At 45.9% G+C, this 13,874-nt stretch overlaps 1 long non-coding RNA gene across 1 annotated transcript; it reads left to right on the top strand.

Moving 5' to 3' along the window:
• Nucleotides 1–7,721: 7,721 nt before the first annotated feature.
• On the top strand, nucleotides 7,722–12,394 carry LOC123941928. Its single transcript, XR_006818371.1, has 3 exons — nucleotides 7,722–7,836; nucleotides 10,566–10,724; nucleotides 11,239–12,394. It is a non-coding gene; the product is annotated as an uncharacterized LOC123941928 (long non-coding RNA).
• The last annotated feature ends 1,480 nt before the right edge of the window (nucleotides 12,395–13,874 follow it).

The raw sequence follows: 13,874 nt of genomic DNA, 5'->3' as shown, positions 1-13,874 counted from the left end.
CTGCCACTCCCCCTGCTTGTGTGCTCTCTCTCTCTCTCCCCCCAACAAATAAATAAATAAATTCTTTAAAAATAAATTTTAAAAATTTAAAAAAAAAGAACCGTGGGGCGCCTGGTGTCTCAGTGGGTTAAGCCTCTACCTTCAGCTCGGGTCATGGTCTCAGGGTTCTGGGATCGAGTCCGCATCAGGCTCTCTGCTAGCGGGAAGCCTCCGACCCCCTCTCCCTCTGCCTGCCTCTCTGCCTACTTGTGACCTCTCTCTCTCTCTGTCAAATAAATAAATAAGTAATCTTAAAAAAAAAAAAGAGAGAGAGAGAGAGAGAGAACTGTACCTGGCAATGAAAGCGCCCAGTATCTGAGATATCCCAAACTCTGCCTTCAGGCAACTAAAATTAAAGGTGGCAAACTCACATTTCTGTGAAAGCCACGCAGGTAATGTGCCAAATGCAAGGTTTTGTTTTGTTTTGTTTTTTAATATTTTATTTATTTATTTGAGAAGGAGAGAGAGAGAGTGGGGTGGGCAGACGGAGAGGGAGAAGCAGACTCCCCACTGAGCAAGAAGTCCGACTTGGGGCTCCACCCCAGGACCCTGGGATCATAACCTGAGCTGAAAGCTGATGTTTAACGCACTGGGCCGCCCAGGCACCCCGCCAAGGGCAAGGTTGTCTGGAGAGACAGTTAGTTCCTGGTTGGGTGTGGCCATGTAGGAATTCAGAACTAGCATTACCTCATTTTATTTATTTTTGTATTAACAGATAATGTATTATTTGTTTCAGGGTTATAGGTCTGTGATTCATCAGTCTTACACAATTCACACAGCACTCCCCACAGCACATACCCTCCCCAGTGTCCATCATCCAGCAACCCCCAACCCTCCCATCCCCTCCAGCAACCCTCAGTTTGTTTCCTGATATCAAAAGTCTCTTATGGTTTGTCTCCCTCTCTGGTTTCATCTTGTTTCATTTTTCCCTCCCTTCCCCTATGATGCTCTGTCTTGTTTCTCAAATTCCTCTTAGCAATGAGATCATATGATAATTGTCTTTCTCTGCTTGACTTACTTGTCTTAGCATAATACCCTCTAGTTCCATCCATGTCGTTGCACATAGCAAAATTCCATTTTTGATGGCTGCACAGTGTGTGTGTGTGTGTGTGTATCACATCTTCTTTATCCATTCATCTGTTGATGGACATCTAGGCTCTTTCCATAGTTTGGCTATTGTGGACATTGCTGCTATAAACATTCGGGTGCAGGTGCCCCTTCAGATCACTACATTTGTATCTTTGGGATAAATACCCAGTAGTGTGATTGCTGGGTCATAGGGTAGCCTTGTTTTTGACTTTTTGAGGACCCTCCATGCTGTTTTCCACAGTGGCTGCACCAGCTTAGCTTTCCTTCATTTAAGGCTTTTTTTTTCCCAAGAAGAACTATATAAATCCCAATTTTTCTATAAAACGTCTCCATTTTTAAGCATTGTAATTAATTCAAAAGAACCATAAAAGCACATTGAGAACCAAATGAAATACTTGAGTGGGTTGCCAGTTTCTGAGCTCTGAGACGGAGGCTGGCACAGAGGCAGATGCAGGAGCAAGTCTTACAAATACACCGTAATTCGAGCTGCGCCAAAGACAAAAGACAGAGTGCCATGAGGGCATGGGGAATTAAAGATGGTGGCAGCTTCTTTGTCCTTCCTCCCACTAAGATGTTCAGTCCATCTCCCCTTCCCTAGAGTTGGGGTTGGACTGTGACCTGTTGTGACCAAACAGAATGTGGCAGGAGTGAACGTGTGACTTTTGAGGTTTGATCTTACTTGATCTGCAGCTTTCACTTTGGGCACTTGGAACCTGCCTCCTCAGGACCCAGTCACCATGTTGTGAGGAAGCCCGAGCAGCCACTGAAAGACCCACATGAAGTAGACCAAGGCCCACAGAGGCCAGCAGTGGCGAAGCTCCAGTGTCCACAGCTTGCCAAGTGATATGGCTGGGACATTCCACCACCCCAAGGCCTCGACCAACACTAACTGAAGCAGAGCTGCCCAGTCAACTTGCAGACTTGTGAGAAACAATACATATCTGTTAAAACACTAAATATTAGGGTGGCTTGTGGAAAAGGGATAGGAAACCGAAACAGGCCACATTGGAAAAAAGAGGTCTCACTCTACCTAGAAGAGTCAGAGCTGGGTCCAGAGCATTTGAGATTTGAGCTAATTCTTGAAAAAGGTGTATGTTGGCTTTTATTGTAGAGAGGGAGTGGACAGTGAGTGGACGGTAAACTTTCCAGAAAGAGGAAAAAGCATGCACACAGAATGGACGATGGAAAGTGTGACATAATCAAGGATCCCCAAGTAAGTCAGTTTTGCTGATTGGAACATAAAGTGTGGAGATGGGAGAGAAGGGTGAGAACAATTGCTAACATTTCTTGAGCACTTACTATGCACCAGGATCAGTGATACATGCTTCCCAAAATCATATAAATCATGAGTCCTCACAATATCTCTCTCTGATTTTGTACATGAGGAACTTGCGGTCTAGAGTAACTTGCTAGAGATCATAGAGCCGAAAAATGTCAGAGCTGAGGTGTTTTTTTAAAAATGTAATTTCTTTTCAGTGTTCCAAAATTCATTGTTTATGCACCACACCCAGTGCTCCATGCAATAGTGCCCTCCATAATACCCACCACCAGGCTCACCCAACCCCCCACCTGTACAGCCACCCCGTACAGCCTGTGCTCTTTCCACCCTACTTCATATCTGAAGTCAGATCCCGAAGGGCCTTGTGTGCCGGGTGAACAAGTGGAGATTTTACCTGAAGGGGAGAGGCAGCCATTAAGGAATTGTGAGTAGGAGAGTGAGAAGTTCTGGTTTTTGCTTCAGAAGTGTCCCTACAGCAGCTGGGAGGAGCATGAGCTGGAGGGGATGGCAAACTAGAAACAGAAGACCAGCAAAGAGACGTCTTCAAAGGTCTGGGTGGGGACACCCGGGCATTGCTGCATTCCTTCATCATCGGGACTTGCTTAGACCACCTGTGGCTGGCCAAGGGGCTGATTGGGAGTTAGGTTCAAGGGCAGAAAGTCAGATAAAAACCATCTCTGAAGCGTACAGAGTACTGAAAGTCACCTCAAAATCCAGCAGGGAAACTGGGTCAAGCCCTAGAATCCAGAAGTCCAGAGATGAGATTAAGGTTTGAGCCCTAGGGCCAGAGTTACGAGCTGGAAAGAAGCAGGACTGGGGGAGTAGGTCAAGAATGACCAGGAGAGTCCTAAGCAGAGGTTCCAAAACCTAAGGAGCTCTTGTGATTCTTCTGTGAATTGGTTGGGCACATGGTGTCGGGTGCTGGGGAAAGGCAGGAGGTCGGCATGGCAGGCAGTGGCAGCAGGGTTGGTGATGTAATGATATGCTGATGAGCTAGAAAGTAAAATCACAGGACTTGGTTATTAGGAAGGGGGTGGGAGGAGGCAAGAAAGAGTGTGACCCGAGGATCCTTCCAGGTTTCTGGCTTGAGCAACTAGGTGGTTGATGATTCGGTCTCCTGAAACCCGGAATAATGAAGAAGCAGCAGTTTTGGGAGAAGAGACACATTTCACATAGGGGAACATTCAATACTTGCTCAATAAGCTTAAATTGAATGTTAATTTTTAAGCAACTGGAGACATTCAGATGGAAAGATTCATGAGACAGATATCTGGGAGTAAAGGTCAAGGGAGAAATCTGGGCTAAAAATATACATTTCAAAGTCACCAGCATAACAATGGGTATGAGAATGCCTTTTAAAAAGTGTATAGTATGGATACTGGGGAGGGTATGTGGTATGGTGAGTGCTGTGAAGTGTGTAAGCCTGACGATTCAGACTGTATGATAATGACAGAAGGGAGATGGGATCAAGTCATGGGAAGTAGCCTGAGAACATCCAGGAAGAGAGGGAAGAGGACAAATGAGAGGGAGAGAGAGCAACAGAATGGTTTCACAAAAACCAAAAGAGAAAAGAACTTCAATGGGTAGTCAAAAAGGTCAAATGCTTCAGGGAAAAAAAACTGAAGATAAAAATGCCCATTAGGGGGCGCCTGGGTGGCTCAGTGGATTAAGCCGCTGCCTTCGGCTCAGGTCATGATCTCAGGGTCCTGGGATCGAGCCCCGCATCGGGCTCTCTGCTCCGCGGGGAGCCTGCTTTCTCCTCTCTCTCTGTCTGCCTCTCTGCCTACTTGTGATCTCTCTCTGTCAAATAAATAAATAAAATCTTAAAAAAAAAAAAAAATGCCCATTAGTGGGGCGCCTGGGTGGCTCAGTGGATTAAGCCGCTGCCTTCGGCCTTGGGCTCAGGTCATGATCTCAGGGTCCTGGGATCAAGCCCCGCATCGGGCTCTCTGCTCCGCGGGGAGCCTGCTTCCTCCTCTCTCTCTGCCTGCCTCTCTGCCGACTTGTGATCTCTCTCTCTGTCAAATGAATAAATAAAATCTTTAAAAAAAAATGCCCATTAGATTTGGCAAAGGGAAGATTATCGTGTTCAACCTTAGTGAGAACAGATTCAGTGGGAGGGAAGGAAGTAGAGCTGATGGCAGTCAGTTGAGGAGGTTGTCTTAGTCACCCACACCATGTAACAAAGTACCCAAACCTTAATGGCTTACAACAGCAATATCATTATCCCACGGATTCTACAGTTGGGAATTTGGCCAGGACGCAGTTGGGGCCACCTGTCTCTGCTCTACAACGTGTGGGGATTGTGCTGGAAGTGACTGAATGGGTGGGAGCTGGAGTCATCTGAAGGTTTTCACTTGCATGTCTGCCAGCTGATACTGGCAATTGGTTGAAACCTTAGTTGAGGTTGTCGGCTCCTACGTCCGACAGCTGGGTCCCAGGGGAGCAGGCCTCCTGAGGGGAAGAGAGAGAACCCTAACATTTAAGGGGTCTAGATACAGAGTACAAATAAAGAATATGAAGTTGCAGGGACTTAATCTCCCTGTTGAGGATTTGAGAAAAATGAGCAAGAAAATGATTTTATCAAATCTATAACTTGAATAGGTCAGATCAAATTCACACAACTTCATATTCTTTATTGATTTAGTTGTGGATAAAAAAATGAAAATACGTGTGACCTCCATTTGTACTCTTCTCAGTTTTTAAAAATTTCAGTAGATTTCTTCCTTGAAGATACTCCATTTTTCTTTGAGTTCCACATTCATAGTTTCTACATCTTATTTATTTATTTATTTATTTATCAATGAGAGAGAGCGCACAAGCAGGGGGAGCAAGAGAGGGAGAAGCATACTCCCGTCTGAGCAGGGAGCCCAACATGGGGCTCCATCCCAGGACCCTGAGATCAACACCTGAACCAAAGCAGTTGCTTAACCGACTGAGCCATCCAGGTGCCCCATAGTTCCGACTTCTACCATAATTTCAATGGTTTCTATTTCTACCATAGTTTCAAACTCATTCCCAGTGACCTATGATTTACAAATATATATATGGTGCGCCTGGGTGGCTCAGAGGGTTGAGCCTCTGCCTTTGGCTCAGGTCATGATCTCAGGGTCCTGGGATCAAGCCCCACATCGGGCTCTCTGCTCAGCAGGGAACCTGCTTCCCCCCCTCTCTGCCTCTCTGCCCACTTGTGATCTCTGTCTGTCAAATAAATAAACAAAATCTTTTAAAAATAAATAAATATATATATCATTATTATAGTCAATGTTTACAAAATTAAAATGTATTTTTACCAAAATATGTAAATGTAAAAAAACTTTAAAAATCACCTTAGTAGATGTTACAAAAGGCATTTTCTTCTAAAATATTCAAAATTGTGTATTAAAAGGGCAAAATAAAAATTATAATTATTAAATATTAATATCCTAAATCAAGCTAATTAAATAAAGCTATTTTTTGCTTGATTTAAAAATCCTTATTAGACAACTTTATAGAAATCAAACTATTTGTAATCTAGTGTTCAATGTTCATCCATTTACCAAACAGAAAATCAATGTCATACCTCACAAAAATTAAAAATTATGTCTAGACATACATTCATACAAATTTAACAGTAAAAAAATTTTAATATTGCAAAACGTTCCTCAATTGTCATTTGTAAGTATCGTGAATGCAGCACAACATAAATCGATACCTCTAAAACACAAAGAGAAGTAAGAAAAATGGACACTTTGTGTGATAAATGATACTTTATCATGCCATTTGAGAGATAATATTTGACAAATTAATTGCATTTTCTCTTACCTAAGTGCTTCCGCCACTTAAATCCTGCCTACACGCCAAACCAGCATGCACCTTGGAATCTGGCAGAGGCATAGTCTAAACTTTCACAGGATTCAGTTGTAGTCATCTTTTGTTTCCAGGATACGGGGCAAGAGATTGCAGAAGCATTTCCCTGGGGTCCAAATGGGGTTAATTATGAGAGCAGATGTTCAGGGTTTCAGGTTGTGCTATGCCAGCACTGAGGGCCAGATCCCAAGTGCCTGGGTGTCATTTAATAAATGCCATGTGTGATAAACAAGGGCCCCCAAAGTATGTGGGCCAGAGCAAGTCCTTGTGGTCTGGATATGATGATGATACTATCTATGGGCAAGACCATGATTAAGTTCCAAGTATGCTAAGTTCGTGGTACCTTTCAGATATCCAAGTAGGGTTTCCATGTAGGCAGTCAGATACACAAGACTGGAGAGCAGAGGAAGAATACGAGTTTGAGAATGATCAGCTGACAGCATCTGAAACCATGGGTCAGGCGTGATGGGTCCCAAACCTGGGGAGTAGTTACAAATTAAAATTCTAGCCACCCCACCCAAACCAATGAATCAGGAATACATGGTTTAACATGCCCTCCAGGCAATTCTGATGCACACAAAATTGGAGAACTACTGCTCTAACGTGAGGAACAAGGGGGTAGTATAAATTTAGTGACAGGTGTTAGAGGGCATTCACTTCTGAGGGCTTCAGTTTCCCATGTGACCTAAGTGAGATCACCAACCGAGAGAGGTGAGACAGAGAGAGGAGCCTCACAGGTCCAGGATCAGGGAGTTTATTGATTTTTAATTATTTTATTTTATTTTTATTTATTTGACACAGAGAGAGAGAGATCACAAGGAGGCAGAGAGGCAGGCAGAGAGAAAGGGGGAAGCAGGCTCCCCTCTGAGCAGAGAGCCCGATGCGCGGCTGGATCCCAGGACCCTGAGATCATGACCCAAGCCAAGGCAGAGGCTTAACCCACTGAGCCACCCAGGCAGGATCTGGGAGTTTAAAGTAGCCATTGACCAGCATGATGTGGTTGGGTCACTAAGCAATGCTGGGGTTGGTGGCATGAATAAGGACTGGTAACTATTTCCTGGTTGTGTGGCTCCCTCCAACACCTCTTGGCCATCAGAGTAAAATACTGAAGAAGACATATCACTGGGCTCATCTAGGGGTGGGGCTTTGCCAGTTAGGGCCAAGGGTGAAAACATAGAGGGGCAAGGGAGTTCGGGATATTGTAAAGACAGTTGTTGAAATGAAGGGCCATACAGCTGAAAGTGGAGAGGAGGGGCAGACATGTTGGCAAAAGGGAAGTATCATTGACCTGGAGGTACCGGCAGCCTGAGATATGGTGGTAAGGAGCTAGACAGGGTGATGGCTGCAAGGTTAGAAGATAGGGGCTGAGTCAGGCAGGCTGACTGAGGGATTTTCAAAGAGTGGCTGCTTCAGATGACGAAGTCCAGGGAGTGACAAAGGGCATGGGCGGCTGGCTGGGAGTGCAGGTCATGGGACGATATCACCAAGTTGTTGAGAGGCTAGGTGGCGAATAGGTCCTCTGCGTGGACAAGGAGATGGGGAGACACAGTCCGCTGGGTGCCACTGTCCCCTTGAGCGAGGTAAGAAGGTCTGGCACGTGGTGGACGGTAGCAAAGAGGAAGAGGGCAATTTAGCTGAGGCAGGGGGCTAGGGGGCTATTTTAAACACAAACCTGGGGACTGGAGGAGGTGTAGTTTGGAGGCAGCAATCTGGAGCAAGGAAAGCACCCACACCTATAAGAAAATAAACAGCTCTTGGGGCGCCTGGGTGGCTCAGTGGGTTAAGCCGCTGCCTTCGGCTCAGGTCATGATCTCAGGGTCCTGGGATCGAGTCCCGCGTCGGGCTCTCTGCTCAGCAGGGAGCCTGCTTCCCTTCCTCTCTCTCTGCCTGCCTCTCTTGTGATTTCTCTCTGTCAAATAAATAAATAAAATCTTTAAAAAAAAAAAAAGAAAAGAAACAGCTCTTATTTCAGAAGACAGCAGAGAAGGTAGTGCCCCCTGGGGAGAGTTACATTTCAGCTAAAGTCTGGAAGTGAAGGGAGCACGCTAAGGAGAAGTTAAGGGTATGAGGAGGTCTGCAGTTTATTAGAGGGCATGAGGGTAGCTTCGGAAGGGGGCAAGTGGAGGGCTGGGTCAGGACCAGAGTACAGAGTATCACACAGACAACAATGCTATAGAGTAAGCGGGCTAGGGCATTTACATTTTCACTTAAACGATCAAAACAGGGATAGGAGGAAGGCTGGATTTCATTGAGTCTCTTGGAAGGGGTAAAAAGTGGTGATTAAGGATATGGCCTCTGGGGAAGCCTGGCTAGCTCAGCTGGAAGAGAATGGACTCTTGATCTCCAGGTTATGAGTTTAAGCCCCATGTTGGGTGTAGAGATTGCTCAAAATTAAATAAATAAACTTAAAAAAAAGATTTTATTTGGGGCACCTGGATGGCTCAGTGGGTTAAGTCTCTGCCTTTGGCTCAGGTCATGATCTCAGGGTCCTGGGATTGAGCCCCACATCGGGCTCTTTGCTCAGCAGGGAGCCTGCTTCTCCCTCTCTCTCTGCCTGCCTCTCTGCCTACTTGTGATCTCTCTCTCTGTCAAATGAATAAATAAAATCTTTAAAAAAAGATTTTATTCATTTATTTGAGAGATAGAAAAAGCACCAGCCGGGAGAGGGACAGAGAGAGAAGTAGACTCCTCTGCTGAGCAGGACCATGACCTGAGCTGACACAGACGCTCAGCCAATTGAGCCACCAAGGTGCCCCAATAAATAAACTTAAAAAAAAAAAAAAAAGGATGTGGCCTCTAGGGCAGAGCTGACAGCATTCAAATCCTATCCTTGTCATGTTCCAGCTGTTTATAACCTTGGACAAGGTCTCTCTGGGCCTCCATTTCTTCTTCTGTGAAATGGAGATGACAAGAGTACTGACCTCACAGAGCTGCTGTGGGCATTGAATGACTCTGTGTGTTAAATGTCTGGGTAGTTGCCTCACACACACTCGGTAGTGGCTCCCAAGCCTGGCGCAGCTGCCGCCTCCCCCACTTGGACCCTACCCCTGTGCTAGATGGAAAACGCAAGTGGCAACCACTTGCATGGGAAGGACAAGTTTCACAAGCAGATGGGAATGCAAGAATTATATGGAGACACCAAGAAGATCCCAGGGAGGAAAAAATGGATTCTTTCGGGTAATAGCTGGCTGATACTTCCTATAAGTGGGAGCTGGATGAGAAGGCTTCATTCCCTGAGATCACAGAAGGTGATATTGCTACACTTCAGGCCAATTAGGCTTCTCCAATGAGGACAAGTCTAACCTTACTGCAAATGTACAAAGGTATCAATGCTAGAGATGCAGAGGAACTTCTGCAAAGAAAAACCTCAAGCCCGCTGATCCCAAAAGGGGAGAGATAAAAGAAAGGAAGAATCGAGATGGTTTCATGTTGAAGAAGAGAGAAATACAAATGTATTTTATGTCTGATTTGCCTCCAGACATTACAGTAGATGAATTGGTACAACTTTTCCAAATCCTGCATTATTATGAGAGATTCTCGAACAAACTCAAGGATACCAAGCTTTGCATAGATAACCAAAGAGATCTTAAAGGAGATGGGATTTGCTGTTACTTGAAGAGCGTTTCTGCAAATCTTGCATTAAAGTTTTTGGACAAAGATGCAATTAGGGGCTCCAAAGTTCATGTCAAGGTTGCAAAGTTTCAAGCTGAAGTAAGAATATGATGCCTCAAAAAAGAAGTGCAAAGACCACAAGAAGACAACCTTCCACACCACAATTATAGCAGCTCAGCCCAGGTGTCTGCTCTCTGCAGGCCCTGGATCTGCAGAGCAAAGAATTAGAGAAAATCGGAAATAAAAATGGAGACAGTGATATCTTCTGGGTAAAACGATCACAAGTCTTCAGAAACTAAAGGAAGAAAAGGAAGCTTGGAACCAAGAAAGACTTCAAGGCAATTAATCAAGCCTTGGAGTAATCAAGAAACCCAGAGATTTCTTGAAGAATAGGATACAACGGGACATGTGGAAGAAATCGGGTGGTGTCAGAAGCAATTGCCAAGGGGCTCAAGCACAGGGGCATAGGGGAGAGCTGGTGACGATGCCTACAGGTGCTAAATTTGCAGGATTTGTCCTGGACTATGAATGAGGCCAAGCAGAGGCCAAGGACTGAGCCCCTGTCCTGTCCTTATAGGGAGGTCCATCACAGAATCCTGGGAGATAAACGGGAGGACAACATCTTCTCAAGTCTTCTCTGTGCAGATGTGGGGATCTCCCACCTCCTGACTACTGGCCTATCCATATTCCCTCCAAGGAGCTGCTGTCTCTCCCTCTCCTACGGTGATCTATACCGAGGCTCTGCAGTACCCGGATGAGATCCCTGGCACCCGAATGCTCCATGATCATCTCTGTAGCTGTCTCCCAGGAGCTGTGTCAACATCCTCTGACTCTGACCCAGATGCTGAACTTAAAGGTGAACTCTGATCCTAGTTTCTGATACTTCCTATAAGTGGGAGCTCGATGAGAAGGCTTCATTCCTGAGATCACAGAAGGTTATATTGCTGAGCCCCCCAGGCGAACCAACCCCTGTGATTTCTATCGATGACCGTCACAGGTACTGCCAGTTCTGCTGTAGTTTATTGCCTACACTTTTCATTAAAGGAAATGCTAAGTGTCCGTTCGAAGTTAGTGAAAATAAATTTTTTAAAAAATTTCCCCGATCCTCATTCACAGAGCCTTTAGGATCTTGGTTAAAGGCCCTGCAGGGGAACCCAGCAATATCTGAGTGGAAAGGGAGCCAGGCTAGGAGACCATGTTGCTCCCTGCCCGTGAACCTGGGACCCTTGGTCCCTGCTACCTAGATCTTGGAACTGTCTTGGCTTCTGTCTTTTCCAAAGCCTACCCATTCAGTTTTTCCTCCACTTCTGTAAATATCCTTTCAATAATTTATTCTTACCTCTTAGAATTAATTTGTTATTTCTCTACAGATAGCTACTGCCACAGGCTCACAACTCCCAGCCTGGAGTCATGGAACAAGAAGTGAGTATGGACAGAGAAGATTCAAGACACTGAGTGGCTGTGTGGTGTTGGGACTCATTTACTTATTCAAGCATATGAAAGAGAAAGAAACCCACACAGGGTAGGGATGTGAATTCAGTAAGATGAAATGTCTACTCTATGAGATCAAGAACTTTGATTTAGTCTCTGCTGAATCCTATCAGTGCCTATCATAGAACACAGAAGGGGATCAATAAATATGCTTTGGCTTAATGAATACTATATATGAAAACACTTGGGGAACTCCAAAATGTAACATGAATTGCTGTACCCATTATTCCCAGGATGAAAAGAGTTGATATCTACTCCCCCATCGAAGTTTTGTCTTGGGCTTGCTTTTTCCTTCTCTTCTTGAATCTTTACCCCAGATCTATGTTGGAATCTGGCTAATTTGCCTGCTTCCCCTTATGACTGATCTTCTAAAATTAAAAAAGCCACCCTTCTTACGTGGAGGGCAGGTGGGCCAATAATAGGATGAGGAGGAAGGGGGATGTCCCTTATCTCTTTTGTCCTCAGTCAATAGTCCTGAAATTGATGCTGGGATGGAAACCCCCATTTTGTGTAGATATAGAGCTGTTAAAGACTAAGCGTTTTCCAGAGAGTTCAGGTAAGAAATAACTCAGGGCAAGTCGAGGGTACAGAGGTAGAGAAATAGAGGGAAATGCTATTTCTTTAAAGGGTCAAGGATCCTTGAGCAGCGCTGGAGAAATATGAGGGGCAGTGATGTTTGCCAGAAGTTGAGTTTCAGCCTGGAGATCACAAGGTTCTATCTAAGCCAAAGAGGTTTTAGGCTGGGGCGCCTGGCTGGCTCAATCAGTAGAGCTTCCAACTCTTGATCTTGGAATTGTAGGTTTAGTCCCGGCTTAGGTGAAGAGATTGCTTAAAAAAATAAAATCTTGGGGCTCCTAAGTGGTTCAGTCAACTAAGCATCAGACCCAACCTAGGCTCAGATCTGGTGCCCTCTCCCCTTGAGCTCGAGGCTGGGCTTGGAGCCTCCTTAAGATTCTCTCTCTCCCTGCCCTCTGCCCGTCCCCACATATACTCTCTCTCAAATAAATAAAATCTCTCTTAAAAATCCTTCTAAAGACTTTTTTTTTTTTTTTAAGATTTGATATATTTGTCAGAGAGAGAACACAAGCAGGGGGAGCGGCAGGCAGAGGGAGAACCAGGCTCCCCACTGAGCAGGGAGCCCCCATATAGGACTCAATCCCAGGACCCTGGGACCACGACGTGAGCTGAAGACAGATACTTAACTGGCTGAGCCACCCAGGTGTCCCTGAAAACATCTTTTTAAAAGGGGGATAGGCAGGCTGAAAGAAAACAACTTCAGTCGTTTCAGCGTGATGGAAGCACGGGAGAAGCTTCGCAGCCGCCTCCAGAAAAACTAAGCAGCGGGGAATAACTCCATCTCCTGGTGGATGCTGCCCCCTGGAGGTCTATATGGGTATCGCGGCTCCCTTTCACGCTATTCTGTCTCATCGGGTCCTGAGAGTGTTGAGTTTAAGAGTTCTTATGGGGGCGCCTGGGTGGCTCAGTGGATTAAGCCGCTGCCTTCGGCTCAGGTCATGATCTCAGGGTCCTGGGATCGAGCCCCGCATCGGGCTCTCTGCTCCGCAGGGAGCCTGCTTCCTCCTCTCTCTCTGCCTTGTGACCTCTCTCTCTGTCAAATAAATAAATAAAATCTTTAAAAAAAAAAAAAAAAAGAGTTCTTATGGAGGGCGCCTGGGTGGCTCATAGGTTAAAGCCTCTGCCTTTCGCTCAGGTCATGATCCCAGGGTCCTGGGATCGAGCTCCGCATCGGGCTCTCTGCTTGGCAGGGAGCCTGCTTCCTCCTCTCTCTCTGACTGCCTCTCTGCCTACTTGTGATCTCTGTCAAATAAATAAAATAAAAACCTTAAAAAAAAAAAAAAAGGAGTTCTTATGGATCCCCGGGGAGATCGATGTCACCGAAAACTGTGCGTTACAATAAAACGTGAATGCCTTCCGGTCCTCTAATCAAGAGCCTCCTCATACTCCAGCACTGCCCCTCAGTGAGCCCCGTAAAATAACGCGCTTATCGGTTGTCTGAATATTTGCGTTCCGGGATGGACAGAAGCCGCCTGTGCCTGCCCGCACAGCCCTTCTCCCAAAGGAGCATTAGTTGACTTCCGATTAAGTCGCCTGTCTTGAAGGAAGTCTCCCACATGGGGTATCAGGGGACTCTTTCTGTAAGGAAACTGCTCTTTGTCAAAACATCCTGTACCTTGCCTGTTCCAAGCCCCAAACCCTGAGCGAAACTTCTCTATGCACCTCACGATGAGGCTGGAGTCAGATCAAATGGAAGCACCAGATCCGCTAAGGCTGAAAACTAGAACTGGGGGCGGGTGTAGATGGGCGAGGAATGATGAGCGCGAAAGGAAGGCAGAGGGACAGAGGGACAGAGGATTCCCGGGGCGAACTTGCGGCCCTCGGAGCCCAGCACCCCAACACCTAGCACGCAGCAGGCCTCAGGGAACGTCTGGGGCAGAGTCAGGCAGGGCAACACTGGAAGGACGCCGAGAGCTGGGTGTGAGGAGTGGGGGCGCCG

This window comes from Meles meles, chromosome 5 (assembly GCF_922984935.1).
Source record: "Meles meles chromosome 5, mMelMel3.1 paternal haplotype, whole genome shotgun sequence".
NCBI classification, from domain to species: domain Eukaryota; kingdom Metazoa; phylum Chordata; class Mammalia; order Carnivora; family Mustelidae; genus Meles; species Meles meles.
The sequence above is the reverse complement of the archived record's forward strand: the minus strand, read 5'-3'. Positions and strand labels throughout refer to the sequence as shown.